Here is a 27,193-nt window from a genome sequence, read left to right as displayed (position 1 = left end):
CTAGGTACAGAACGTGTCCAGGTGGGACTCTTTCAGGATGAGGCTCTTTGAACTGGTACCAGTGTTCTGCTCAGAGCGGGTGGAGCTTTGCTTCTGCTCACTGCCGCTCCAGCAAGTGGATTTACTGCTCTGGGAATGGTCTGGGAGGGGGAAAGCCAAGGGGAAAAGGAGATTTAGCATGCCTTCCCATCCCCTTCTACTTGATATGCACCTGCTTCCCCAGGAAGCCACCTTCCCCTCCCAACTCTCCAACACACAGGGGGAAAATCCTGCCATCATTTACTGACCTGAATTTTTGGGTCTTTAAGGATTTAACAAGAGCTGGTTGGAAAAACAGAAGGGCTTCGTGCTCGGAGAAAATAAAGATGAGTGGGGAAACATACTAACGTATCGAGAAAGGTTTCTTATGCAGTAATTGGGACCAGGCACTCTTACTGCATGTGTAGACACAAAGAACCCCAGGCTCTTGTTATATTTAACCTTGGGCACCAAGAAAGGCACTGAGATTTGGTGTTCAATCTACTTAATTCTGTTAATGGAGTTTGTTTCATCACTGTATAGGCAACTTGAAAGCAGAATTATACCTCAACCAGCCAAAGGAAAAGAAGTGAGGACCAGAATGATTAAGCCCACCTGGGCTTAATGGTTAACCCCACCTGGCTCCCAGGATGGACAAGCTAATGGATCAACAGAAGGATGAAAGACCCACAGTAAGGGCTAAGGGAGTTTCAAGGACATGTGCACCATAAGGAGCTACATCGTGGATGAGTAAGATGTGAGGACACTGAAGGAAGAGCCAAATGAGGTGTCTGTCCAGTGGGGAGACACCCAGCCTGCAGGCTCAGCGGGATGGCCGACTCTGAGAGACCTGCCAGCACATCACTAAGATCTCATCATATGTTAGATCATTTACCAAGTTCAGACAGATTGGGACACAACTTTTTTTTCTTTTTTTTAACTTCTTGAGGTGGGATGATAATATTTGAACACAAGAAGTCGACTGTCAAACTTAGAGACAGAATCAGAGTGGGGGAACAAGGGACCAGATCATCACCTAGAAGAGAAAGTACTCTTATTATTGCCTAGTGATACGCAGGTTGTGTTTGGTTCTGAGCTCTGGTTCTGAAAGGGAAGCAGCAAAGACAGTGATAAGGATCTCCCAAATCACATATTCACTCAGGAGAGAACACACCCTCATCACTTGCATCTATGGCCCAAAGGGAGTGCTACTGTGGTGGACAGAGCTGGGGTCCAGGGTGGAGCTCTCTTAGGGTTCTTGAATCCAAATCCACCCCTTCTTAAACATTCTTCTCTACTTGTGACACCTACATTGTTAGTCCTCTGGAAGGTCGGTGATGGAGCTGGTCATCACGACGCAGAAACTGACAACAATATACTCAAGTCACATCGAATCTCCCCAGCTCTGCTGAAGGCGGAGACCAGCTAGGCAGCAGGGCTTAGCTTACTTAGCACAGAAGCCACATCCCGGAGCCAGGCCACCTGAGTAAGTGCAGAGCCTAACCTCTCCCGTGGACAGGACAGGGCACGCTGGCTGATTCAGCCAGTCACTGCGGAGGAAATGGGTGTTAATCCAGGACTCATCATGAAAAGAGCAAGGATGAAGCCCCTTCAAGAAGCCAGATCTGGAATTCCCTGGCTGTTCAGTGGTTAGGACCTGGTGCTTTCACTGTCAAGGGTGCAGGTTCAATGCCTACATGGGGAACTAAGATCTCATGAGCTGCTTAGCATGGTCAATAAATAAATAAAATAAAATAAAAACAGGAGAGAGAGAGAGAGAGAGACAGAGGCCAGACCATCCATCCTCTCTCTCTCATTTCCTACTGCTGCTTCCAATGGCCATCAGGAGCACAGCGAGGAAGAAACCAGGCAAAGCCAAGACCCATCACTCAGGAAAAGGCATGCTCACAAAGAAAACACACACACACACAGTCACTCAAGAGACGAGCACACTGCCTGCTGGGAAAAGATCCCCGTTGGCTGCCATGAAGTTGGTTCATACTTCCACTTCTGTGCTGGGTAGTTTGGGTGAGGCTGGCGCTCTGTGATGTTTGGGGGCAGAGGCAGGTGATTTGTCACACCTGTTGCTAACTGAAGAGACAGCAAGGCAACCTCAGAGACTGGCTGAGGGCTAGAGTATGGAAGAGAGCTCGAGTCCATACAACCCCACCAGCTCTCTATCCTGCTGTCCAACAGGCTACTGATCTTAGCACTGGAGAACTGCTGGGTCAGTGTTGCCATTTTCCAACTTGAGGCATTCATAGAAGACTAAGGCTTTTACAAATGTATATTAAACCATGAACTAAGATCTCTGGACGCTGCACGAGATTACAGGTGGAAATAAGGCATACCATGATGTAAAAGCCATACATTCCCAGAAGTTTGAAAGCAAATTTCCTTCAGAACCACTCTGCCAAGAGCTTAGTTCATCCAGGGAAACTGGAGGCGCTGGCTCCACCACACTTAGGTGGCAAGGCTCCATCAAAGGAACCTAGATTATTTAGGGTAAATATAATCTTGAATCGACTGCCAAGGCTAATGACAGATCAGGAAAGAGTATTATGGAGGTGCATGGAGTGAGAAGAGTTGAGGAAGGAGCCACAGGTGAGATTTCAGTGGACCACACCTCAGCCATGACGGTAGGACACAGACACATACTTATTTGAAATGGAAGAGCCCAAAATGTGTGACATGAAAAGTGTCTCAAGAAAACAACTGTTATGGCAAAGAATTTGGCAGGGAAATGGTTGAAGATATGAGAGCAGTGAGCGGGGAGAAGAAACACGCAGGGAAAAGTAAGGCTGTACAGAGATGGAAATGTAATCACAGTGCACTAGTTGACTCTGAGACAAACAGAACGACCATAATGATGGACACACAGATGGTCATCTGGCCACATTTATGACTCAGCCAACAGCCAGAACTGAGACGGACCAACTACAGTTATAGAATAGAATGCACAAGTTCTCTCCACCTTGGTGATGGGAAATCAGAGCAGGAAGATGGAAAAGTCTGAAAATGACAATGGAGGAGAGGTGAGGGAGGAAATGTGCACCAAGAGAGGGGTCCAGAGACAGTTTCCTCCAGCTGGAGAACATGAACTAAGGAATAAGTGTTGTATTGGAGCAAGGAAGCCCATAGAGCACGTCAAACAGTGACAGAGTGGTCTGGGAGAGAGGGGAGAAGAGAGGTGGTAAGTGACCCCGATTCTCATCTTCTCAAGTGAGAAGTCAACACGCAATGTCTAGATAAAGTCAAGAAACAGAAATATGAGGAAACAAGTTATCTATAAATAAGTACAGGGTGCAAAAAATAGCCATGAAGACTGGGACGAGGAATTGTTTTCCCCTGTATGATTTTATTTTCTCTGACTACACATATCCCGTTGTATCAGGGATGGCACAGGGGATTCATTCCACGACCCACCATGGACACCAGATTCCATGGAAACTTAGTCTCACGGTCAGCCCTCCATATCCACATCCACAGATTCAACCAGCTACAGATTGTGTAGCAATGTATTCATTACAGGAAAATAAATCCACTCAGACTTGGACCTGCACAGTCCAAACCCATGTTGTTCAAGGGTCAACTCGATATGCATGCATCACTTTAAACTCTTCAGCTGAAGAGACAAGTGAACAGGAAAGGCATATGGACACCCCAAGGAAGTTCCTATCTCCTATTTAACCTTTCTTTCTCTCAACTAGACCCTCGTCTTAACCAGCCTGTTTCCAGAAGCTGATAAAGAGCACAGGAACCTCCATGTTTGTAACGTTCAGCTTTCCTCCCGCTTCCACCTCCACTGTCAGCAAGCAGTGAGCACAAACAGAAGTCCGGAGGCATATGAGGAATGACAAAATGAGCTGGTCTGTCTACTTTGACATAAGCCTTCAGCCAGATGGCTGTGGAGTGCAAACAGGGGGAAATGAACAGGCATGAGCTCACAGTCCTGATGAGTCCTCCAGGAACCTCCGGCTCAGCTCACACTCTAGAATAATCCTTAAACACTCCCTCATGAATGCTGACAATTTGGGTTCCTTCCCTCCCTCCCCCATAGTCATCAGGCTCCCTGAGATGTTCTTCTCCCCACTCCAGCCTCTGCACCAACTCACCAGCATCTCTAGACTCTTACTTCCTCTCTCCATCCTCCCTTTGTATCCTCTCACACACTAGGGTGCTTCAGGTCGGGGGGTCAACCAATGATGGTCCACAGGCCAAATCCAGCCCAATGCCTGCTTTCCCAAGGGCAAGTTCACTGCAGCACAGGAACATCTCTTTATGTGCCATCTCTGGCTGCTTTCACCTGACAACGGCAGTTCTGATAAAGACGGGTGGTCCAACAAGCCCCGGGCCAAGAAACACCTCATCCACCTCACGACTGGGAGATGCTGTATCTCCCAACCACGTTTGTACATGCAAGCCTCCTTGTCACACCAGATTCCATACCCCACAGCATCACCAATCCTCATCTTCCCATGTGGATGACACCACTTGGCTACTCCAAATCCCCAGCAGGGCTCCCTGCCTGCAGCAGTGTTTTCCCAACTTGAACCCTTCCCCCGGCCAACCACCTCCATGGCTTTGACACTTCCCATGTCCCCCTACTTATGGCTCAGCTGGTGTTCCTAAACTCACATTCCACTTAACTCAAACAGAAACTCTATCAACACCAAAAGCAGGAAATCAGAATACCTGCGCTACACAGACGGCAACTCCACAAATCAACATAATGAACACCCAACTGTAGCAGAAAACTCGAGGTGGGTGCTGCGCTGCTGTTGAAGTCTGAAGTCTGCTCTGCCATTGTTAAAAAGAGAAGCTAGAAGAAGGGATGAGGAAGACACTCAGCTCCAAACTCAACGTGTCCTCCAGATGCAGTCACAAGACCCGAGTGAGAGTGAGAAGGGAATTGACAGGCGGTTCAGCCATACTTCCATGCCTATACATGTTCGTATTCCCCCTATAATCAGCTCATGCCACTCTCCCATCTTTTCTGCTGGACCTAAACCCCGCTTCCAGTGCCACTGGGAAACCTCCAGCCACCCTAACAAGATACATCATTTCTTACTCTAAGTACTCAATATGCAGAAACTAACTAACAAAGAAAATTTGGTTTTCAGCTGAAGAGAATAATCTGGGAGAGAGAAAGACCCTGGAGCTGAAGGACCCTGAAAGAAGCAGAATTGTTCTCACTGAGAATGAACCATTTTAGAATGCCCTAAAACTTATTTGAGAGGGTGCAGGGGAAAGCCTAAAGAACACAGCTCAAATTCCACAGAAGAGAACTAGAAAAGTTAGTGCCAGATAATCTCCCCAAAACAGCCTGCCAGCTTATTCCTTGAGAGGAAAAATTTCTACAGAAAGATCACTTCTGTAGAAATGCTTTTCTCCTCTGAAGGCCTCCACGGACTGTGGGTGCTGGTACCTCAGGGACGGATTCACACAGTTTAATTTACTATGGTCATTTCTGAGGGCAGAAGAACTGTCCAAACCAAGTGTATTTTCTACCCCTCCCCAGTTCAACAATAGAAACTCTCTCTGTCTTAGATTCAGAACTGAAAAAAACAAACACAACACAGCAAAAAACAAAAAACAAACAAAAAAACCCACAAAACTCACACAAATAAGGTAAATTCTCGACTTGGAGAAATGCCTCAAAGCTGCTTGCTCAGCTATCCCTCACCTCTACTGACCAGCCCAGGGTTCCCTCAAAGATCACTAAGGAACCACAGTTTGCAAACCACGTCCCTGAACCCTTCAGGCTCCCCTGGAGGAGATGGCTCCCCTCTGCCCCTGTGGAACATGAGAGTACATACAACCATCAGGGGGCCATTTACCAGAGTCTATCTTGGAGCATAAGAGAAAGGAGAGGGTATTTCCCTGGACCCAGAGAGGTCAAGGATCTAGAAACACAGAAAGAGACAGATGGAGCCAAGGCACTGTGTTAAACAGGGCCTCCCCCCTACCCCACCCCAGGGAAGCCCGGGGATCCATGCGGGTGCTCATCACAGCCCCGACAACACCTTCACGCCCTCTGCCTGGCATGCTCAGGGAGGGAAGGCCAGACCAGTCAGTGTGGCCTAAGCCCTGTGCCCTTTTCTGCTCCATCTCCCTGGACACAGAACTAGGGAGGTCCCTTACTCAATGCTAGAGCCTCAGGTTCAAGAACACTGCTTGTCAACTCCCCCCTCTCTGACCTATTCCACTCTCTGGATTTCTACCCTATCCCCAAAGGATGTACAGCCATCCCCTAGGACCCAAGGTGGAATGGTTCCAGGACCTCCCAAGGATACTAAAATCCAAGGACGTGCAAGTTCCTTATATAAAATGCCCTAGAAGGATGAATACAACTATGCCTTTGTATCCAACGGTTTCACATTCACGTATTCAACCAAACAGAGATGGAATTTTGGTTGGTTGCATGTACACATGAGAAATCCATGGATAGAGAAGGCTGCCTATATATTAAATCATATTATATCAATTCACTTTTATTCCACAATAACCTCTTCCTAGTCAATGATATCAATGAAGTCAAAGAGGTTTGACTTCTGGGATGAATTGATGTTTTTCCCTGATGCACATGAATTAAAATCATAATGATTACAAATGTAAAAAATGACCAGTGTGTCCTCTAAAATAAGTCTGCATGCAATCCATATGGCACCCCCTGGGAAAATAAGAAATTTGACGTCTGTGTCCAATATGACAGTCACCAGCCACCCATGGCTATTGCATCTACATTAATTATCATTAAATTGATTTAATTAAATTAACCTGAAATCCAAGTTTTGGTCACACTATCCCCAGTTCAAGTGCTCATAGTTCAAGTGCCACATGAGGCTGGTCGGAGGTTCTCACAATGGGCAGAGGGGATGTAGAACATTCCCATCATCACAGAAGGTTCTACTAGACCACACTTGCCCTCAACACACACCTGGGGAGAAGAAGCCCTGCAGAGACTCTGTCACCTCTACATGCAGCCTGAAGACAGACAACTTCCCACATCACGGGAATCACCGTGGCATTGGGAGTGGGCTCCTCTGAGATTCTGCTTGGCCCTAGGTGTGTGCGATGGATACTCACCGAGCCACTGTCCTTGCATTTCTCAGCTAGCGTCCTCTTCGCGTTCAAGGCACTGGTTTCCAGGGGGGCTGCCTGAGTTTCGGAGGAGGTGCCCTGGGATAACTTATTTAGTGTTTCCATGTTCACCTCGGGGTCTACTTCCTGCTGAGGGGTGGTAGTTGAGTGCAGAAGGGGACAGAAGTCACATATACGCCGAGCATAGTAGTTCCCAGGACTGCGGGGAACCCTGCTCTGTGCAAACCACCATGTGTTAAGACATACCAACCAGCTCCACCCAGGTTACAGTGTGGGCCCTGAATAGCTGGATCGAAGCCTTCCCAGACACAGGAATTCCAGACTGTGTGTGAAAATATGTTCATTTTTAAGAGTGAGAGAGAAGAGTGAAAAGGTTGGCTGAAAGCTCAACATTCAGAAAACTAAGATCACGGCAACTGGTCCCATCACTTCATAGGAAATGGATGGGGAAACAGTGTCAGACTTTTTTTTTTGTGGGGCTACAAAATCACTGAAGATGGTGATTGCAGCCATGAAATTAAAAGACCCTTATTCCTTGGAAGGAAACTTATGACGAACCTAGAGAGCATATTAAAAAACAGAGACATTACTTTGCCAACCAAAGTCCATCTAGTCAAGGCTATGGTTTTTCCAGTAGTCATGAATGAATGGGAGAGTTGGACTGTGACGAAACCTGAGCCCCGAAGAATTGATGCTTTAGAACTGTGGTGTTGGAGAAGACTCTTGAGAGTCCCTTGGACTGCAAGGAGATCCAACCAGTCCATCCTAAAGATCAGCCCTGGGTGTTCACTGAAAGTACTGATGTTGTAGCTGAAACTCCAATTCTTTGGCCACCTGATATGAACGATTGACTCACCAGAAAAGACCCTAATGCTGGAATAATTGGGAGCAGGAGCACAAGGGGACAACAGGAGATGAGGTGGCTGGATGTCATCACCGCCATCCAGCAGAGTTTGGGTAAACTCTGGGAGTTGCTGAACGACAGGGAGGCCTGGCGTGTTGTGGTTCTAGGGGTCGCAAAGAGTCGGACATGACAGAGTGACTGAACTGACCTGAACTGATTTAAGTTTGATTAAATCATTCTGGAGATATAAGCATGTTCGTGAAGCAAACAGTACAACTCTTCCAGTTTCATAATTTCCTATTTTAGACGAGTGTACATCCCCATGCACTTGCTATCACTCTGTTACAGCATAGTTGAGAGGTTTTCACAGACCACATGGACCACAAATCATAAAATGTTTATTCTCTAGACCTTCTTAAAAAAAGCTTGCGAACCCCTGCCTAGAGCTTCTGAAACTTGGGTCATTTATCTACAACCCTTGAAAAATTTAGCACTCCACTGACACATTTCCTTGTTACATTATTTATGTTATTTGTACTTAAATATATTCTTTGAAGTGGAGACTTCTACTTCTAAATACAGAAATCTAGTATTGGCTATAAATGAGCACTAAGTATAAAATATAACTAATACATATTATTAATCAAGTCTTACCAGGTGATGTCTCCAGCTAGAGTTTCCTGGCCTGGGATCTGCTTGCCGTGCTTTGGAAAGAGATTTAAAAGACAGATTAGTTCCAAAGCAGCACTTTGTCCTTCATGTAAGAACTAATGATTGTTAAAGCCTTGAGTCCAAGATGGGCTCCATGGTGGGGGCTGGCTTGTATAATGCTGCTTGTGCATTGTAGAAAGGGGTAGAAGATGCATTTGATGTGTGTGTGTGTGTGTGTGTGTGTGTGTGTGTGTCTGCTTAGTCACTCAGTCATGTTCGGCGCTTTGCAACCCCATGAAATGTAGCCTGCCAGGCTCCTCTGTCTGTGGCCTTCTCCAGGCAACAATACTGGATTGTGTTGCCATTTCCTTCTTCAAGGGATCTTCACGACCCAGGAAATGAACCCAGGTCTCCTGCATTGCAGGCAGTTTCTTTACCGTCTTAGCTACCAGGGATGCCCACATTGCTTTGGGCAGAGACAAATATTGCCCCCAGCAGAGAACCACAGCAAACCACATGAAGCTAAAGTCATCTGGGCTGTCATTACAAGCTCCATTCACACAAGTGAATGCTGCCAAGTAAACTGGAGGGTGGAGACAATGGTGCCTGGAGACTTGGCTATGTGTCTGCCTGCTACTCTCGTGTATGTAGGAGTCACTTGTGGTGAGTGAGCGTGGCAAGTGCCCTGTGATCCAGGAGGAGCCAAGGGCCCGTCCACCACAGTCAGGGCCAGGGGACACTCCTAAGTCCCACCTGACCGGGTGCAAGACTTCATGTGCTCAGGCCAGTGGGCCTTCTGGCAGGGGTAGTCAGAGTAGCTGGTATTCCGAAGCAGTAGAAAACGGCCTCCTTCTTGCAGTTGGTACACCACAGCTTCCTCTTGGTCTCGGCCACTGCCTGCTGCTCCTCCAGCTCCAGTTGCTTCTTCACCTCAGCAATGAGCTGGTCGTGCTCCATTTCTAGGCTCTGCCGCATCTCTGCCTTGGTCAGCTCTGCCAGAGGAGGGGAGGGGAGAGGATACCGACTTCATCGTCCATCCCAAGCCATGGGCTCATTCACACCAGGTCCGAAGGTGAATCCTATCAGGTGTGAATCCTTGGGTCGGGGATGTCCTGGTCATATGAGCCCGTTCAGAGACTCACCCAGCTTCCCTGAGATCCAACGTCTTTATCTGTAGAACGGGCATCCACCATGCTGACCATGAATGTCAGCATGATCATGAACGTCAGGTCCTGAGGATACTGAAAATGGGGCCCTGCGGTGATTCTGCAGGAAGTACTCACATAAAACCTCTGAAAAATGTCCACTCAATTCACTTTGAAATTTATCATTTGTATAAGCTTGTTTCTCTATCAAATACAGAGTACCTATGATCTGTAGGCACTGTTGTAAAGACTTTATAAATATGAACTCTTTTAATCCGTACTCCAACCTTAAGGAGGTGTATACTCCTATAATACCCATTTCACAGATGAGGAAACTGAGGCACACAGCTAAGATGAGCAGAGCTGCGGCTACAACTTGGGTATATTTCCTTTTTGATGTGTTTAGTGGCAGCAGATCTAATCTTCCAGACAGGGCATCAGGACTGATCACTGGGCTGACAGGACAATTATCCAACTGCTCAGGCTACTGAGACTTCTCGCAATTTTACAACAGGTCAGAGCTCACAAGCAGGAGAAGCTACCACAGCTGTTGTGATGAATTTGTTGCTGATGTTGGTATTTGGAAGAGAGGAAAACGGGTTTCTGCCAGCTCTTGCTTCATACCTGGTTTCTCCAGGTTAGACTCCCTAGGATGCTGTGTTCTCCCTAAGAGTGGTAAGGCGGCCTGGCCTACTTTTGACTCAGTGTACATTTGGGCCTAACTCTAGACATGCCAAGAAGTTCCTATCCAGAACCTTTGTCAGTGGAGGCCAGGTCAGCAGCACTTACCCAAGTTGTATTTCATGCCTGAGAGCTCCTGTTGGTGCAGCCACTGGAGGTTCCCCCCCCCCATACAGTTATATATTTATTCCTTGTTCAAATTCTCCATTATTATTGTTTTTTTAATTTTTTAAATATAAATTTATTTATTTTATTTGGAGGCTAATTACTTTGCAATATTTTAGTGGTTTTGCCATACATAGACATGAACCTGCCACGGGTGTACATGTGTTCCCCATCCTGAACCCTCCCCACACCTCACTTCCCATCCCATCCCTCTGGGTCATCCCAGTGCACCAGCCCCGAGCACCCTGTCTCATGCATCAAAAATGGACTGGCGATTAATTTTGCATGCAATAATATACATGTTTCAATTCCATTCTCCCTAATCATCCCATACTTGTCCTCTCCCAAATAGTCTAAAATCCTGTTCTATACCTTTGTGTCTCTTTCCCTGTCTGTCTCGCATTTAGGGTTATAATTACCATCTTTCTGAATCATATATATGCATTAGTATGCTGTATTTGTGTTTTTATTCCTGGCTTACTTTACTCTGTATAATAGGCTCCAGTTTCATCCACCTCATTAGATCTGATTTAAATGTATTCTTTTTAATGGCTGAGTAATATTCCATTGTGTATTTGTACCACGGCTTTCCTATCCATTCGTCTGCTCATTGACATCTACGTTGCTTCCCTATCCTGGCTATTATGAACAGGGCTGCAATGAACACTGGGGTATACGTGTCTCTTTCAATTCTGGCTTCCCCTTTGTATCTAAATCCTCAGCCTGCAGATCTGTATGGAGACAGAAAGACCTATAAAGTGCATCTGGGTGTTTGCTGTCAATAGGGCTTGGAAGCTCCAGAATCACGATACGGTTAATGTCATCTGCTGAATCAAAGAGTGGGAAGCCTGGTCTCTGCTGGCCTCCCCCAGATGGTTGTCAGTGGGTTAATTCAAATTCATGAGAAGTTCTGCTTAAACAAACAAACAAACAAAAAAAAACAAATACAAGTGGTCCATCTTTTCTGAGAGGTGCTGCAGTAAAAGCCATTTAAAGTGAAAAAGACCAGATTTTCAAAATAAATAGGACAGTGAGTGACCTACCTATGAACAAGTTCCATTCCTAGAGCACGGTCATAAGTGCAATTTCTTTGTAGAAGTCCAACAAAGTTAGCCTAAGCAACCAACTCACACAATCAGCTAGATAGTACAATACCAGGTACATCACTGCTGCTTTTATGCTTGCTTATGGACGTCCTGGGCTTGAAATAAAGATACTGTAATACTGCACTCTGTACAGTAAAGCACACAAAGCACAACGACTTGTAGAGGATGTGTGCGGGTGACAATGTACGCCAGGGAGGTGAACTAACTTACAGGATTAAACATGCAAACATTCACGTCTTTCAAAATTCCCAACTTGAAGGTTCACACATAAGAGACTTCAGTTCTATTCAGCCCCTCAGTCATGTCCAACACTCTGTGACTCCATGAACTGCAGGACACCAGGCCTTCCTGTCCATCACCAACTCCCGAAGTCCACCCAAACCCATGTCTGTTGAGTCGGTGATGCCATCCAACCATCTCATCCTCTGCCTTCCCCTTCTCCTCCTGCCTTCAATCCTTCCCAGCACCAAGGTCTTTGCAAATGAGTCAGCTCTTTGCATCCAGTGGCCAAAGTGTTGGACTTTCAGCTTCAGCATCAGTCCTTCCAATGTACGCCCAGGACTGATCTTCTTTAGGATGGACTGGCCGGATCTCCTGCAGTCCAAGGGCCTCTTAAGTGTCTTCTCCAACACTACAGCTCAAAAGCTTAAATTCTTTTGTTCTCAGCCCTCTTGATATCCCAATTCTCACATCCATACATGTCCACTGGAGAAACCATAGCCTTGACTAGACTGACCTCTGCTGACAAAGTGATGTCTCTCTGCTTTTTAATATGCTGTCAAGCTTGGTCATAACTTTCCTTTCAAGGAGTAAGCATCTTTAAATTTCATGGCTGCAATCAGCATCTGCAGTGATTTTGGAGCTCAGAAAATTTGAGTCAGCCACTATTTCCACTCTTTCCCCATCCATTTGCCGTGAAGTGATGCGACCGGATGCCATGATCTTAGTTTTCTGAATGTTAAGCTTTAAGCCAACTTATACGGAAATACATACACGTACATATTAGAAAAAGATCTTATGGTTAACAATACCTCTGAGAAAGGGTGGAGAATGAAATATGAATTCAATCAAGACAATAGATTTTTGTGTGTCTAGGTATCCATTTCACTTCGTTCTAAGAAGACATGTATGCACTGTCTGTAAAATGAGAAAAGAAAAGAGAAAAGTAAAACAGCAAGCTGCAAATTAATTTTTAAAAATAATGCCAAATGGAACGTGTCAGGCCTCTAGGATACAGTGGCCAGGCAACCAAGGGGAAGTAAACAAATAAAACAAGGACTATTTTTCTCCTGTCCATGTGGCAAAAAAAGAGCTGGTGCCATGGAGTGCAGATAGGGAGGCTTGGTACATTTCACAGCCTGTCTGTTCTGATATCTCGTCCTCTTGGAAGACTGAGGCTGCTGCTGCTGGCTTTGCTGCAGCTTCTGCTGGTGCTGCATCTTCTGCATGTGCCTCTTTTGGGTGGACGTTTGAAACTTACTTGATGAGGTCCGCACAACCTGTTGCATGGCCAGGGCAGTCTCCTTCGGTAAAACTGGCCTCTGCTTTTTCACCGGGTTTCTCAGGCTGCTGCTGCTGCTGGTGGTGGTGGTGGCTGGGCCGTGACCGTGCAGATGGTGCTGTTGGTGGCCGTGACCCCAGCCATGTGAGTTTGGGAGGATGAGTGGGTGAGGACCAGCATTTTGGGGGGAGACCGGCTGCCCGCTGTTGTGGATGATGAAGCCTCACCTATAACGGAAGCCAACACATGAAAAAACAAAACAGAAAGTTGACGGGACTCAGGCTGACCTGCAGGGTCTCCAGGCCAGTGAGTTCTAAGTGACCATCCCAGGCTGCCATGCCAAGGGCCTCCACGTGAATGGGCACATTCTTGCTTTACATGATTAAGCCACTTCTTCAGTGTGTGCTAGCTTCAAATATCAGGCTCCTTGGGGTACTCAAATGTGGGCTTGCTGATATTTGAGAAACTTGTCAAGACCTCTGAGGGACTGAGGCCAACATGACCCAGCCCTTGGCCTGGAGTTGCCCACCTGCTAGTCGATGACCCACTGGCTGAACAGAATCGTTGCAAGTACCTTGTTTTACAAAGTTAGAGTTAGTAAGCACTTTGAGAAAGACTTAGCCAAATTCCCTCTGGTCATTAACAGGAATCCTTTGCTTGGATAGGAAACCTACAGAGCATGTACCCCAAGGAACCAGACAGCCTCCCAGTGGCCAAAGCACTGAATACCAATGAATCACCCAGAACGAAGAATATTCCCTTTCATCTCTTCTAATTCCTTCACGAGAATTCTCAGTGTGGTCCTGGCAGTCTTGACACCTATCACTCAAGGGAACTCCACACCAAGGACAGAACCATCCCCAGCACAATGGTATTTATGGAGAATTTAGAAGCCTTGCTTTCGTTTTGACTGCAGTTCTCCATTTTGCATCTTTTATGCACAGCACAAAATACTGTTTTCCCTACTGTGTGGTAGTTAAGTTTAAGTTCAAAATTGAGTTCATTTTTTTAAACAGCTGCTGCTTCAGATAAGAAAATATACTAAGGCAATACGTGAACAAGCAGGTTTTGGGAATGACAAAAATAATGACTACGAGTGACTGAGTTTGAAAAATGCTTCCTTTTGGAGTGCATCTTCTGGGAGAAAATGAGCTATGAGAATGGAGGGCAGCATTTCAACAGACAGCAGGGAAAATTTGGAAGAGAACAGTTTTAGCCAAGACATGCCCAGGAATAGGCAGAATTTTGGTGGGTGAGGTCAGGCAGTGAGAAGGGCTGGCCCGGGGGTGACCACATGAGTATTTATCTGTAAGGGGAAGGAGTCTGTTACGACTGCAGGGGCCCCAGGCACTGGAGAGATGAACATGCATCCCCAGAGAGGATTCCCTCGGGTTCACACAAAAAAAACACGGATGCAAGTCAGCATCCTTGATCTCAGACAATGTGCCTGGACCTCAAACTGGGTTTAATAAAGACTGAAAGTGAGGTCGCTCAGTCGTGTCCAACTCTTTTGCAACCTCATGGACTGTAGCTCTCCAGGCTCCTCTGTCCATGGGATTTCCCAGGCAAGAATACTGGAGTGGGTTGCTATTTCCTTCCCCAGGGGATCTAACCAACCCAGGGAAAGAAACCTGGGCCTCCGGGATTGCATGCAGATTCTTTATTATCTGAGCCACCAAGGAAGCCCTTAATGACAACACCTTTTTTGAGGGGCTCAGCATGCTTCCACTGCATGACTCCATGCCTGTCATTTTTAGATGTCTGTCACCCAGAAAAGACGTGAATTCTTGATTATTCTAGGGGACATTTTCAGTTAGCTGTCGTTCTAGGAAAATCAAGGAGTGTGAAAGGAAAAGTATGCTGACAGGTTGACTTTTCCACCCGAGGGCGGAGGGGGGAGGGGGTCTTGGTGGTTACACAACTGACTGTCCCTCTTGCTCCTCCGGGGAAGAATTCAACCAAAGTCCTGGGCCAGAACACAGGGTGGGGCTGGGAGAAGAGCTCTACCTAGAGTGAGGTTGCCCCCATCCTTTCCCAGGATAACCTTTCAGATATCGGTCACAGCCTCTACCCCTTCCCCTTGCAGGGGCAGAAGTGGCTTTGAGCTTGCCCCTTGTAAAACGTAGAGATCCCACAGGCAAGGCTTCTAACTTGCAAAAGCAAAAGCAACATTTGTGCCTCTCTTTTCTGCCATGTGATTAAAAATATGCTGTCCTTGTGGATTAGCTAGTCTGATACCTCCTTGGGCAAAGGGCAACCACAAAAAGGTCCTTTCTCTCTCTCATCTTGCCAAAGCAAACAACTGGCTTTGAGCAGAGTGGTAACTGCTCTGAAAGAGTCCCATTCGAGCTCTTTTCCAAATTAAAAGACAAACAAACAAACAACAACAAAGCAGGAGTATGCAATCTGAAAACTTTCCAGGCTTGACACACTTTTGGGGAGTCTTCATTTATACACTAAAACGTTTTAATTTCTAAAGGATATGGAAGGTTTACTGGGGCAGTGGGGAGGGAGAGGAAAGGCCATGGAAAATTCCATTTGTCCTAAAACTTTGGGAGTATGCACTCACCTGCTGTCTCAAAAAGAAGTGAATTTCTTAAAGGTCAACACTCCAAAGGCGACCCCACCCAACTAGCCTACTTATATCAGACCTAGGTCGCAGTCTTGTACATTAAAAAGGGACTTTTTAAGAGAAGGCTGGAAACGACTGATATGACACCTGTACGTGGAGGCAAGGTCCTGAAGCGAGCTCCCTTAGCCTCTGCTCTGGGATCTCTAGCTAGAAAAGCCATCTTTCGATCTGAGGATTCAGTTTCTCTGTATAAGCTGCACTCCTAACTGAAGATCACTTGGAGGTCACCAAGCACTCTTCAAAACACCAGTCACTTAATAAACACGTAAGTGAAAGCACACCTTTGAAAAGATGCTCAACTGCAGAGTCTGACATGAAGCCAATTCTTCAAGACCGAAATCATCCTCAGGTGGCTCTGGATTTCAACTTCTGTGAAGTTCCTCTAACTGACTTCTTGTTTCAGAATCATCCTTTGCGTAAAATTCCCACCACGTTCAGAGGATCCTAGAGAAACTTCCTTCCGACACCAGTGAGAGGAACAGCTCAGCTTCATTTTATCACCTGGAGTGCTTTCTATTTAGGGGGGGGGGCATGAGCTATTTTAAAGCACTCATATGTTTTTTCCCTTTTCACTTCAACTTCAGGAAGCTCAGGGTCAAAAAGGAAGAGTGACTTTGCTAATTCTGAAGGCTGACATAGTTATTTCTGTATACAAACTTTCCCTACATCTCTCACTATTTCATGTTCATTTTTCTCGCTCTCTTGATTTCCATTTTATCAGTATATCTGAAATCCTTTCTGGAAGCAGTGAAAAAACCCACAACTAAACAAACAATGTACTTCAGAAAGAAAGGAATAGTATAAATCTATCACTCATAGGAACACTGCCATCTGGGACCCAACAATTCCACAAACTTTATTGAAAAAATGCTACTCCCGTTGCCTTATGCAGCATCAGAAGTGCTCCCTCAAACCCCAATCCACACAGAATTGGATGTTTCAGATGCCACTCATAATTTTAAGGGATGAGGTGGTGATCCATCCTTCCTGACTGACTCAACTGCTCTCTCTCTTCCTGCCCCATATCACTGAGAGATATTCCATCCTCTTTCAATGAATTCCAGGAACTGAGGTTCAGGAACCTGAACAGTTCACAATGATACAAACACAGAGGATAAAAGCTCAAAACCCATCCCCCCTCCTGCTTTAAGCAGTGAGACGAAGAAAACCCCAGGGGACACAGAACTGAGAAGATGGGTCCTGTCAGAAGCTGCCCATTGTCTGTTTTGTCACTAAGTCATGTCCAGCTCTTTTGTGATCCCATGGACTATATAGACCACAACACTCCTCTGTCCATGGAATTCTCCAGGGAAGACTACTGGAGTAGGTTGTCATTTCCTTCCCCTGGGGATCTTCCCAATCCAAGGATCAAATTTGCGTCTCTTGCATTGGCAGGCAGATTCCTTACCACTGAGCTACATAATTAAACCTGGCTATCCGTGTATGTAACTCACAAACTACAAGAGTTTTTATGGCTACAATCTCCAATTTGTTCTTAGGCCACGTGTCTCCTGGGCCCTTAATTAATTCTTATCTTTCTTGGGCATATCAATACCCACTTGCCAAGCCAGCTGAGAAATTCACTGACTGCTTCACCAATGGGCTAAATATCTTTTAAATCATTCCTATGATCCACTGGTATGGACCTAAAAGAAGCAGAAGATATTAAGAAGAGGTGGCAAGAATACACAGAAGAACTGTACAAAAAAGATCTTCACGACCCAGATAATCACGATGGTGTGATCACTCACCTAGAGCCAGACATCCTGGAATGTGAAGTCAAGTGGGCCTTAGAAAGCACCACTAGATACAAAGCTAGTGGAGGTGATGGAATTCCCGTTGAGCTATTTCAAATCCCCAAAGGTGATGCTGTGAAAGTGCTGCACTCGATATGCCAGCAAATTTGGAAAACTCAGCAGTGGCCACAGGACTGGAAGGGTCAGTTTTCATTCCAATCCCAAAGAAAGGTGATGCCAAAGAATGCTCAAACTATCACACAATTGCACTCATCTCACAGGCTAGTAAAGTAATGCTCAAAATTCTTCAAGCCAGGCTTCACCTATACGTGAACTGTGAACTTCCAGATGTTCAAGCTGGTTTTAGAAAAGACAGAGGAACCAGAGATCAAATTGCCAATATCCGCTGGATCATTGAAAAAGCAAGAGAGTTCCAGAAAAAAACATCTATTTCTGCTTTATTGACTATGCCAAAGCCTTTGACTGTGTGGATCACAATAAACTGTGGAAAATTCTGACAGAGATGGCAATACCAGACCATCTGACCTGTCTCTTGGGAAACCTGCATGCAGGTCAGGAAGCGACAGTTAGAACTGGATATGGAACAACAGACTGGTTCCAAATAGGAACAGGAGTACATCAAGGATATATATTGTCACCCTGCTTATTTAACTTATATGCAGAGTACATCATGAGAAACGCTGGGCTGGAAGAAACACAAGCTGGAATCAAGACTGCCGGGAGAAATATCAATAACCTCAGATATGTGGATGACACCACCCTTATGGCAGAAAGTGAAGAAGAACTAAAGAGCCACTTGATGAAGATGAAAGAGGAGAGTGAAAAAGTTGGCTTAAAGCTCAACGTTCAGAAAAGCAGGATCATGGCATCTGGTCTCATCATTTCATGGGAAATAGATGGGGAAACAGTGTCAGACTTTATTTTGGGGGGCTCCAAAATCACTGCTGATGGTGATTGCAGCCATGAAATTAAAAGACGCTTACTCATTGGAAGGAAGGTTATGGCCAACCGAGATAGCATATTTAAAAACAGAGACATTACTTTGCCTACAAAAGTCCGTCTAGTCAAGGCTATGGTTTTTCCAGTGGTGATGTATGGATGTGAGAGTTGAACGGTGAAGAAAGCTGAGCACCAAAGAATTGATGCTTTTGAACTGTGGTGTTGGAGTAGACTCTTGAGATTCTCTTGGACTGCAAGGAGATCCAATCAATCCATCCTAAAAGAGATCAACCCTGGGTGTTCATTGGAAGGTCTGATGTGGAAGCTGAAACTCCAAAACTTTGGGCACCTCATGCAAAGGGTTGACTCATTAGAAAAGACCCTAATGCTGGGTAAGATTGGGGGCGGGAGGAGAAGGGCACCACAGAGGACGAGATGGTTGGATGGCATTACCGACTCGATGGACATGGGTTTGGATAGACTCCGGGAGTTGATGATGGACAGAGAGGCCTGGCGTACTGCAATTCATGGGGTCGTAAAGAGTCAGACTCGAATGAGCGACTGAACTGAACTGAACTGAACTGATGTTCCACTGCAGGCTTTGCCAACATGCCTGGGGTGTGGCAAGTTTGAAAGAAGCCACTGCTCTTTCAGTCCCCAACAGCAGTAAAGGGAGAACTGCGAAGACTCAGGCAGCAGTTCACAACTAGGTGAGATTGAGCTTTGTCTAGACACTTTTGAAGTCCTCCACTGGGTAGATGCTACTGACATCCAGTTTGTAAAGGCCAGGGATACTGCTAAGCATCCTTGAATAAACAGGACAAAGAACTGTCCAGCATAAAATGTCAATAGTGCCAAGGTTGAGAGGCCTGGGGCCCATGTCAGCTAAATGCAAATATGGCAGAAAACGGGCTCATGTGTGCATCATACAATGCCCCTTGGATTTCTACAGGCCTGAAGAAGAACTCAGCAGTCTGGTGCCGCTCACCCAGAAAACCTTATACTCTAGTAAGAAAATGTATTTTGAGATGCCTGGGCAGTGTGAGGGGAGGTAAGGGAGAATAAACTTATCAAGGTGTTTGACCTGAATGCTTTTATCAATTTCAGACCTGTCCAATGTCTTAGCATCGATAACCACTTGAGACATGTAAGTGAACATATTGGAAAGGAAACTGCTTAGGTTCAAAATGACCTGACTGCTGGAAGCAACTATTACTTTCTAAGAGACTTCTTCTCCTGTGCTCAAAATCAACCACATTGGGTATCAAGAAGGTTAAAGGTAGGCAGGCCCAGCTCAAGTCCTTGTCCTGCTCAGTAACTAGCTAGATGACTTGGAGCTAACCTAAGCTTTGTTGTGCACACTTCATGATGTCTGAGCATCATGTGACATGACATGTGCTGCTATAAATGGCAATGTGACATTCAAAAACCAAATCAAGAAACCAGAAACTGATACAGTCACTTACCCTCCTGTTTGGGAGATGTTTCTTTGGCTTCCTTCCTAGGTTTTCGACCCTCCAGCGCAGAAAGGTCTTCTCTTAAATCTATGACAAATCTGCTCTCTGAATCAGAATCCAGGCCCAAATGCACTCTTGGGGAGTCGGTCTCACCTTTTCCCTTCAGATTATCCTTTGTGGGATGAGGAAAGGGTTTTGCTTTGTCTGAAAAGTCCTTCTCAAGCTGGTGCCTCATCTTCTCCTTGACTGGTCTTGAGTCCACTTTCTCACTGGCTGGTGACGTGCTTTCAGCTCCTCTTCCATCTCTACTGGATTCAACAATTTGGACTTTTTTTTTTTTTTGACAGCAGATGGCTCTTTTTCCATCTGAGACAACTCTGTGTTTTCAGCATCTTCTGGCTCATTCTTGGACCTCTATTCCTCTTCACTGATAGGGTCACTTCCGCTACTATCTGACTTCTCAGTATCCCTGGAATCGCTGGGTTCAACAGTCATATAAACATCTTCTGAGATTTCATTTATGCCTACATTAAAAGAAAAAAAGAAAGAAAACAGGATGCAGCATACTCACAGATAAAGGAGCAGGACCAGAAATCCACAAATATTTAACATGCTCAATACTGAAAAAAAAAAAAAAATCACATTGCGTCACACTGGCCTGGTGGCGTTAGCAGTAGACTTAACTTGCAGGTGAATAGAGGTGACAAATTGAGCTTGCCTGAAGAGTGTTTCAGTTACTGACATTCAAAAATGGCATCGGACCAAACCACGTGAATTCTAATTTATACAGATCTCAATCTTGGCAGCACAGGTTAACTACTGGGAAACATAGAATGGGAGGGATGGAAGGGAACACTACACAGGATTTGTTAAAACTGATCAATTTTCAGTTCAGTAGAGTTCAGTCGCTCAGTCTTGTCTGACTCTTTGCGACCACATGAACGGCAGCACGCAAGGCCTCTCTGTCCACCACCATCTCCCGGAGTCCACCCAAACTCATCTCCGTTGAGTCAGTGATGCCATCCAACCATCTCGTTCTCTGTTGTCCCCTTCTCCTCCTGCCCTCAATCTTTCCCAGCAGTAGGGTCTTTTCTAATGAGTCAGCTCTTCGTATCAGGTGGCCAAAGTATTAAAGTTTCAGCTACAACAGCAGTCCTTCCAATGAACACCCAGGACTGATCTCCTTTAGAATGGACTGTTTGGATCTCCTTGCAGTCCAAGGGACTCTCAAGAGTCTTCTCCAACACCACAGTTCAAAGGCATCAATTCTTCAACTCTCAGCTTTCTTTATAGTCCAACTCTCACATTCACACATGACAACTGGAAAAGCCATAACCTTGACTAGACAGACCTTTGTTGACAAAGTAATGTCTCTGCTTTTTAATATGCTGTCTAGCTTCGTCATAACTTCCCTTCCAAGGAGTAAGCGTCTTTTAATGACATGGCTGCAGTCAGCATTTGCAGTGATTTTGGAGCCCAGAAATATAAAGTCAGCCATCGTTTCCTCATTTATTTGCCATGAAGTGACGTGACCGGATACCATGACCTTAGTTTTCTGAATGTTGAGCTTTAAGCCAACATTTTCACTCTGCTCTTTCACTTTCATCAAGAGGCTTTTTAGTTCTTCCTCACTTTCTGGCATAAGGGTGGTGTCATCTGCATACCTGAGGTTATTGATATTTCTCCCAGCCATCTTGATTCCAGCTGGTGCTTCCATTTTACAGATTAGAAATAAAAGAGGGCCTGAGAAATCCCTTGTCCTGGGACACAAAGAAAACCAAGACAGAGAGGCGAGGCCAGAGACATGGGTTCTTGAGTCACCACTTCGGCTCTTCCCACATATTCCCAAAGCATTTTGTCTTTTACTCTTTGTGTCCAGGACTCAAAGAAATAAGCCAAGCCTTAAAGCAGGGAACGCAAACTCACAGCCCAAGAGCCACGTGGGGTGAGCAGACGTGTTATTTAGGAAGCAATGATTTGACCCAATGCTTTCCAATCTTTCGTTATTTGTTGCTTATAACTTAGAATGTGCTGGCCAATTCAGAAATCTGGAAGTTTCACACAGAAATTAAGATTTTAGGCTTGCCTGAAAGAGCAGAAGACCTGGCCATTCTGGGTCACAGGGCTTCAAGGCTGGCTGAGGCTGAGAACTACTGGCCCATTTCAGTTGGGGGAGCACTGTCTCCAGGTCACCCAGCTGCCCAGCCCCCATCTGGCTCCCTGCCCGGAAACAGAGTCAACCACCATTGTGCTTCTACTGTTTCTCTACTTGTAACTGATTCCAGAGGAAAGGCACCCATTTCCATGTCTCAAACAAAAGGAAAACCGATCAAACAACAGGAGTTTCCTGCATATACAAGCAAAAATGGGGAAAAGTCTATTTCTAACAATAATTTCATTTAACCTGTTTATGTTTCCTCTCCCAGTAGTGACTGTCATCCATCTGTAGGTAAATAATCTGTTACCTACAAGTTTGCAAAGAGGAAATCCCCATCAACTCTGTATTGTCTTCGTTCTAGAGCAATGGTTACCATGAGTGGGATCATGGAAGAGAAAATCGTAAAAGGGCAAGAGCCACAAACAGCCCAGCAAGATCAGGAGTGAACTATATCCACCTCCGCCAGGGCTCAAAGGGAAAGAATCTAAAAACCAAATCTGGTTTGATTTCTGGATCTCAGGGCTGGTGCAGTTGGCAACTAAAGGTCGGACCCAAGAATGACAAGCATGACCACATTTGCTTGGGTACTGGAGCCCAAAGGAGGTGAATTCAGATCCTACTCCTCTGCTTCTATTAGTTGTGCGACCCTGAATGGGTGAACTACCTCTCTGAGCCTCAGTTTCTTCCCCTGGACAATGGGTTTGGTAACACTTTCAACCTTCCAGGGCAATCTTTGCACAGTGCAGGGGGGATAGGAAGTCCTCCGTACATCCTTATTGACAATAACAAATTGAGGAGCTAGACTAGCTGCCTGGAAGAACCCAAGAAAGGTATGGACTGCATAGTTCATCCATGTCACTCAATGACCTAACCAAATGGGCAACCCAGCAAGGAGTGCTTTGGTTAGACAGCCTAGGTGACACCCAACTACAGCTCCTTTCTCACCCGAAGGTCAAGAGCACCCAGTGAAAAGGAAACCTGAAGATTCCTTAAAAAACTGTGAATAGAATGGCCATATGACCCAGAAATCCCACTGCTGGACATACACATGGAGGAAACCAGAACCGAAAGAGACTCATGTACCCCAATGTTATTCACAGCAGTGTTTACAATAGCTAGCACATGGAAACAACCTAGATGTCCATTGGCAGACAAAAAGAGAAGAAGGCTCTGATCCATACACACAATGGAATTTTACTCAGCCATTAAAAAGAATGCATTGGAATCAGTTCTAATGAGGTGGATGAAACTGGAGCCTATTATACAGAGCAAAGTAAGCCAGAAAGATAAAACACCAACACAGTATATTAATGCAAATATATGAAATTTAGAAAGATGGTAATGATGACCCTATATGTTAGACAGCAAAAGAGACACATATGTAAAGAACAGACTGCTGGACTCTGTGGGAAAAGGTGAGGGTGGGATGATTTGAGAGAATAGCATTGAAACATGTATAGTATGTGAAATAGATCGTGAGTCCAGATTCGATGCATGAGACAGGGTGTCAGGGCTGGTGTACTGGGGTGAATGACTCTGAGGGATGGGATGGGGAGGGAGGTGGGAGGGTCGGGATGGGGAACGCATGTACACCCAGGGCTGTTACATGTGAATGCATGGCAAAAGCCACTACAATATTGTAAAGTAATTAGCCTCCAATTGATATAAATTTTAAAAAAGAGGTAAAAAATAAAAAGAAAAATTAGAAAATATTTTAACTCAGTAATAATAAAAAAACAGTGTACCAGAATTCATGAGATGCATGTTTGGAAGTGTTCATAATTTTAAATGCTTGTATTAAAAAAGAATAAAAGCCTAAGGCAATGGAAAAAAGAAAAAAAAAAACACAACTCCCACAAAGCGTTCAGCAAAGGCTATGTATAGGAAAGGTGAGGGATGGATGTGATTAGCTCTTGCAAATTTCCTGGTGTCAGATCTTGTGTTCTTGAAGTAACTGGTGGTCAGCTAACTGTGTTCCTGTAATCCTTGAGGGAAGCAAATATTCCCTATTCCCTATTTCCCGAAAGGATAGGTCCCAAGCTTGACAATCACCCTCCACGGTACTGGTTGGGATGTGGGGGTTCCCTGTGCAGGCCGGTTATCCTAGTCATGGAGCATTCATCTAGCACCCACTCTTGTTACTTCCAGAAGTGCCCAGTCCTAGGTGGAAGAGGCAGTTCTCAGTTCTCTGTGCCCTCCTCTTTCCAAGGCCCCCATACACTGTCCAGCCACCTTCAATGAGGGAGCCAGGTACCCACTATGTAGCTGACCCTCAGCCTCCTCAGTCTACCCAGTTGGAGAGCTTGGTCCTGTAGACTGTGACCCATGCAGATTGCCACAACCATTCAGTCGTGGAGGTGGGAATGGAACACGTTGGCCACTGCTTTGAAACCTGGGCCAGACCAGTCAGTGGCTTCAGCAAAGGCTCTGGGACTCTGCAAGACACAGCCTGTTCCCAAGCTCCACAGTTCATTCCCCATCCCAAGGCCCAAGGGCCTAGAGGGCTCTGTGGGAAGGCTGTAATATAGCTCACTACACTCTGCTCAGAGGCTTTCTGTGGGTGGTGTTGGGGTTTCTAACTCCACTGAAGGTCTTGGGCTGAGGCCTGCAACACCATTTTCCATCCTGCCTCTATTACAGTATCTTCCTTGATGAGCTTATTCAACCGGTGACTAAAAGTTGGTAACTTGGACCATCACGGGCCATTTCCAGTAGCCCGAGGACCACATTCTACTCTGTTTCTATAATGCAGGGATTTCAACTTCACAATGTCATGTGATGTAAAAGATTTCATCTTCCTCTAACTGAAATATTTAACTTAGAATAATGTCCCCATGGATATATATTGCAAACGAGGCTACCATTTATTTATTCACTGCTGGAATTATACTTGACATGTAATATGATTGAAACAATTATCATCGGGCTATAGTTGCATTACAATGTTGCTTTAGTTTCTGAGTACGTATGTCCAAGTGAATCCATTTTAAGTGTACATATATCCCCTCATTTTTGCATTTCCTTCCCATTTAGGTCACCACAGAGCAGAGTCGAGTCCCCTTGTTCTTTCACTTTTCTCAAACTGTAACATTTTCTTAAATGTTAACTGGAGGTTAATTACTATACAATATCGTGATGGTTTCTGCCATGCATCAACATTAAAAGCCATAAGTAAATCGGGGTCCCGCCCATCCTGGAGCCTCTCCCACATGCCCTCCGACGCTATTTTTCTGGGTTGTTCCAGAGCACTGCTTTGCATTCCCTGCTTCGTGCTGAGGAAAATCCGAAAGATGATTTTTCTGTATGAAATATGTAATTTTCTCTATCTCACATGTGAGAACATGGGTGCAGATTTTTCTACATGAAATAGGAAATATGTACTTCATGTTTGAAAATCTACTTGTATACTTTTTTCATCATATATGGAATCTTGTCTGTTTCACATGTGGATATCTGTGCACACGTTTTCCTACATGAATGGGGAATTCCAGGTATTTCAGATATGAAAAGTTGAGCATATGCTTTGCTGCCTGAACTCTGAAGTTGTATACATTTCCTATGTGAAAATCTCAATGAAATTTTACTGACATGAAGTATGCAATTAAGATATGGGAACCAACAGGGAATTGGAATTCTGTTTCATAAAAGAAATTCTGGGCACCACTGTTTCTTCGTGAAATACTTAATTCTTTGTATTTCTTATATAGAAAAGAATGACTGTCCACCATGAAGTCTGGAGTTTTCTTTATTAACTGCATCAAAATCTAGGCACTAATTTTCCTTCGTGAAACTCGAACTTCTCTATATTTCACATCTGATGATCAGAATGAACATTTCCCTATGAGAAATAAGGAAATCTTTGCATTTCCTGTAAACCATTGGTTCTTCAGTCTCTGAAACACCTGTTTGCATTTGTATCCCGGTGCGTTACGTGTATGTGTGTACACGTCTGTGCTTGTGTCACCTGTTCCTCTGTGTGTGTGTGTGTGTGTGTGTGTGTGTGTGTGTGTGGCCTAAGTTAGGTGCTCAGTGTGAAACACCAGACATCCTAGGAGGCAGAGTGTGAGCGTTGCATCTATCCAGGCACTTAAGTTCAGTGTGCCCACGTTAGCTATGTGGCCGAGAGGAAGAGAGGAAGCAATGGTCAGGAGGAGCATTTTGGTCCACTTGAAACACTTGCAGGAGGAGCTCTGCTTCTCTGGGAAGTGCATCCGCAGGAGCACATCCTTAGCCGCCGGGGTGCCTGCTCTAATCTCTGGGCCAGGGGAAAGGCCAAGAGCTGACAGACAGCAGGCCAGGGGCTCCAGGGTGGTTTGGCTTGGGGCTGCGTTGTGGGGCCCGAAGAGCTAGCCGAGGAAAGTGTGCTGCTTCATCCTCAGAGGATGGCTACATTCCTGACACTGCTCAAGCCTAAGGCACATGGTTAGGGACGGACTCTGCAGGTGGTGAACTTTGGTGAGGTCAGCGGTAATAGCGACTCCCCCGCCACCCCCCACCCCCCACCAAACCCACGCTCTGCCCGTGGCTTGCCGTTTAGATCCAAGGTGAGCACCTGTGTGAATCCCTGAGCACACAGAGTCGCCCGCTGCCCCAGTGGCAACTTCAAGCTTGACGGTGGCTGCAGTGTCACCTTCAGATTCCTTGCTTTCGACTCCAGCTGGCCTGGCTCGCCCAGTCGCTGGTCTGGCACATCTACACTGTTGGTCAGGCAAATGGCTTGTGTGGACCGGCGCACTGTGCACTGAGCCAAGTTGGGCCCCTGCGTGCCCAGAATTCCAAGGGGTGTGTCCCGTGAGCGAACGCCTTTTGACTCCATTAGATTGGTTCTGTGATGAGGTCTGGAGGTCAGGGTATAGAGTTCAGGTCCTTCCCGCCAGCATATTACCCATGCGTGGTGGCACACGGTTCTGCGCATGGCTGTCTCCCTTTCCCTGCTCATTGGCTGTGGGCAAGTAACCAGTTGGTTGTGCCACGTAGACTGCCACCGGTGGGCGGGCATTGCCGGCTGCCGGCTGTGCTCTCACGTCCAGCTTCT

At 45.7% G+C, this 27,193-nt stretch overlaps 1 pseudogene; it reads right to left on the bottom strand.

The window, feature by feature from the left end:
- On the bottom strand, positions 1 to 27,047 carry LOC145537565 (MYND-type zinc finger-containing chromatin reader ZMYND8-like; annotated as a pseudogene).
- Positions 27,048 to 27,193: the final 146 nt, after the last annotated feature.

The sequence above is a fragment of the Giraffa tippelskirchi genome, chromosome Y (genome assembly GCF_054371585.1).
Source record: "Giraffa tippelskirchi isolate mGirTip1 chromosome Y, T2T-mGirTip1v1.2.pri, whole genome shotgun sequence".
Lineage (NCBI taxonomy): Eukaryota > Metazoa > Chordata > Mammalia > Artiodactyla > Giraffidae > Giraffa > Giraffa tippelskirchi.
Note: the sequence above shows the minus strand (reverse complement) of the source record. Positions and strands in the feature narration are given on the sequence as shown.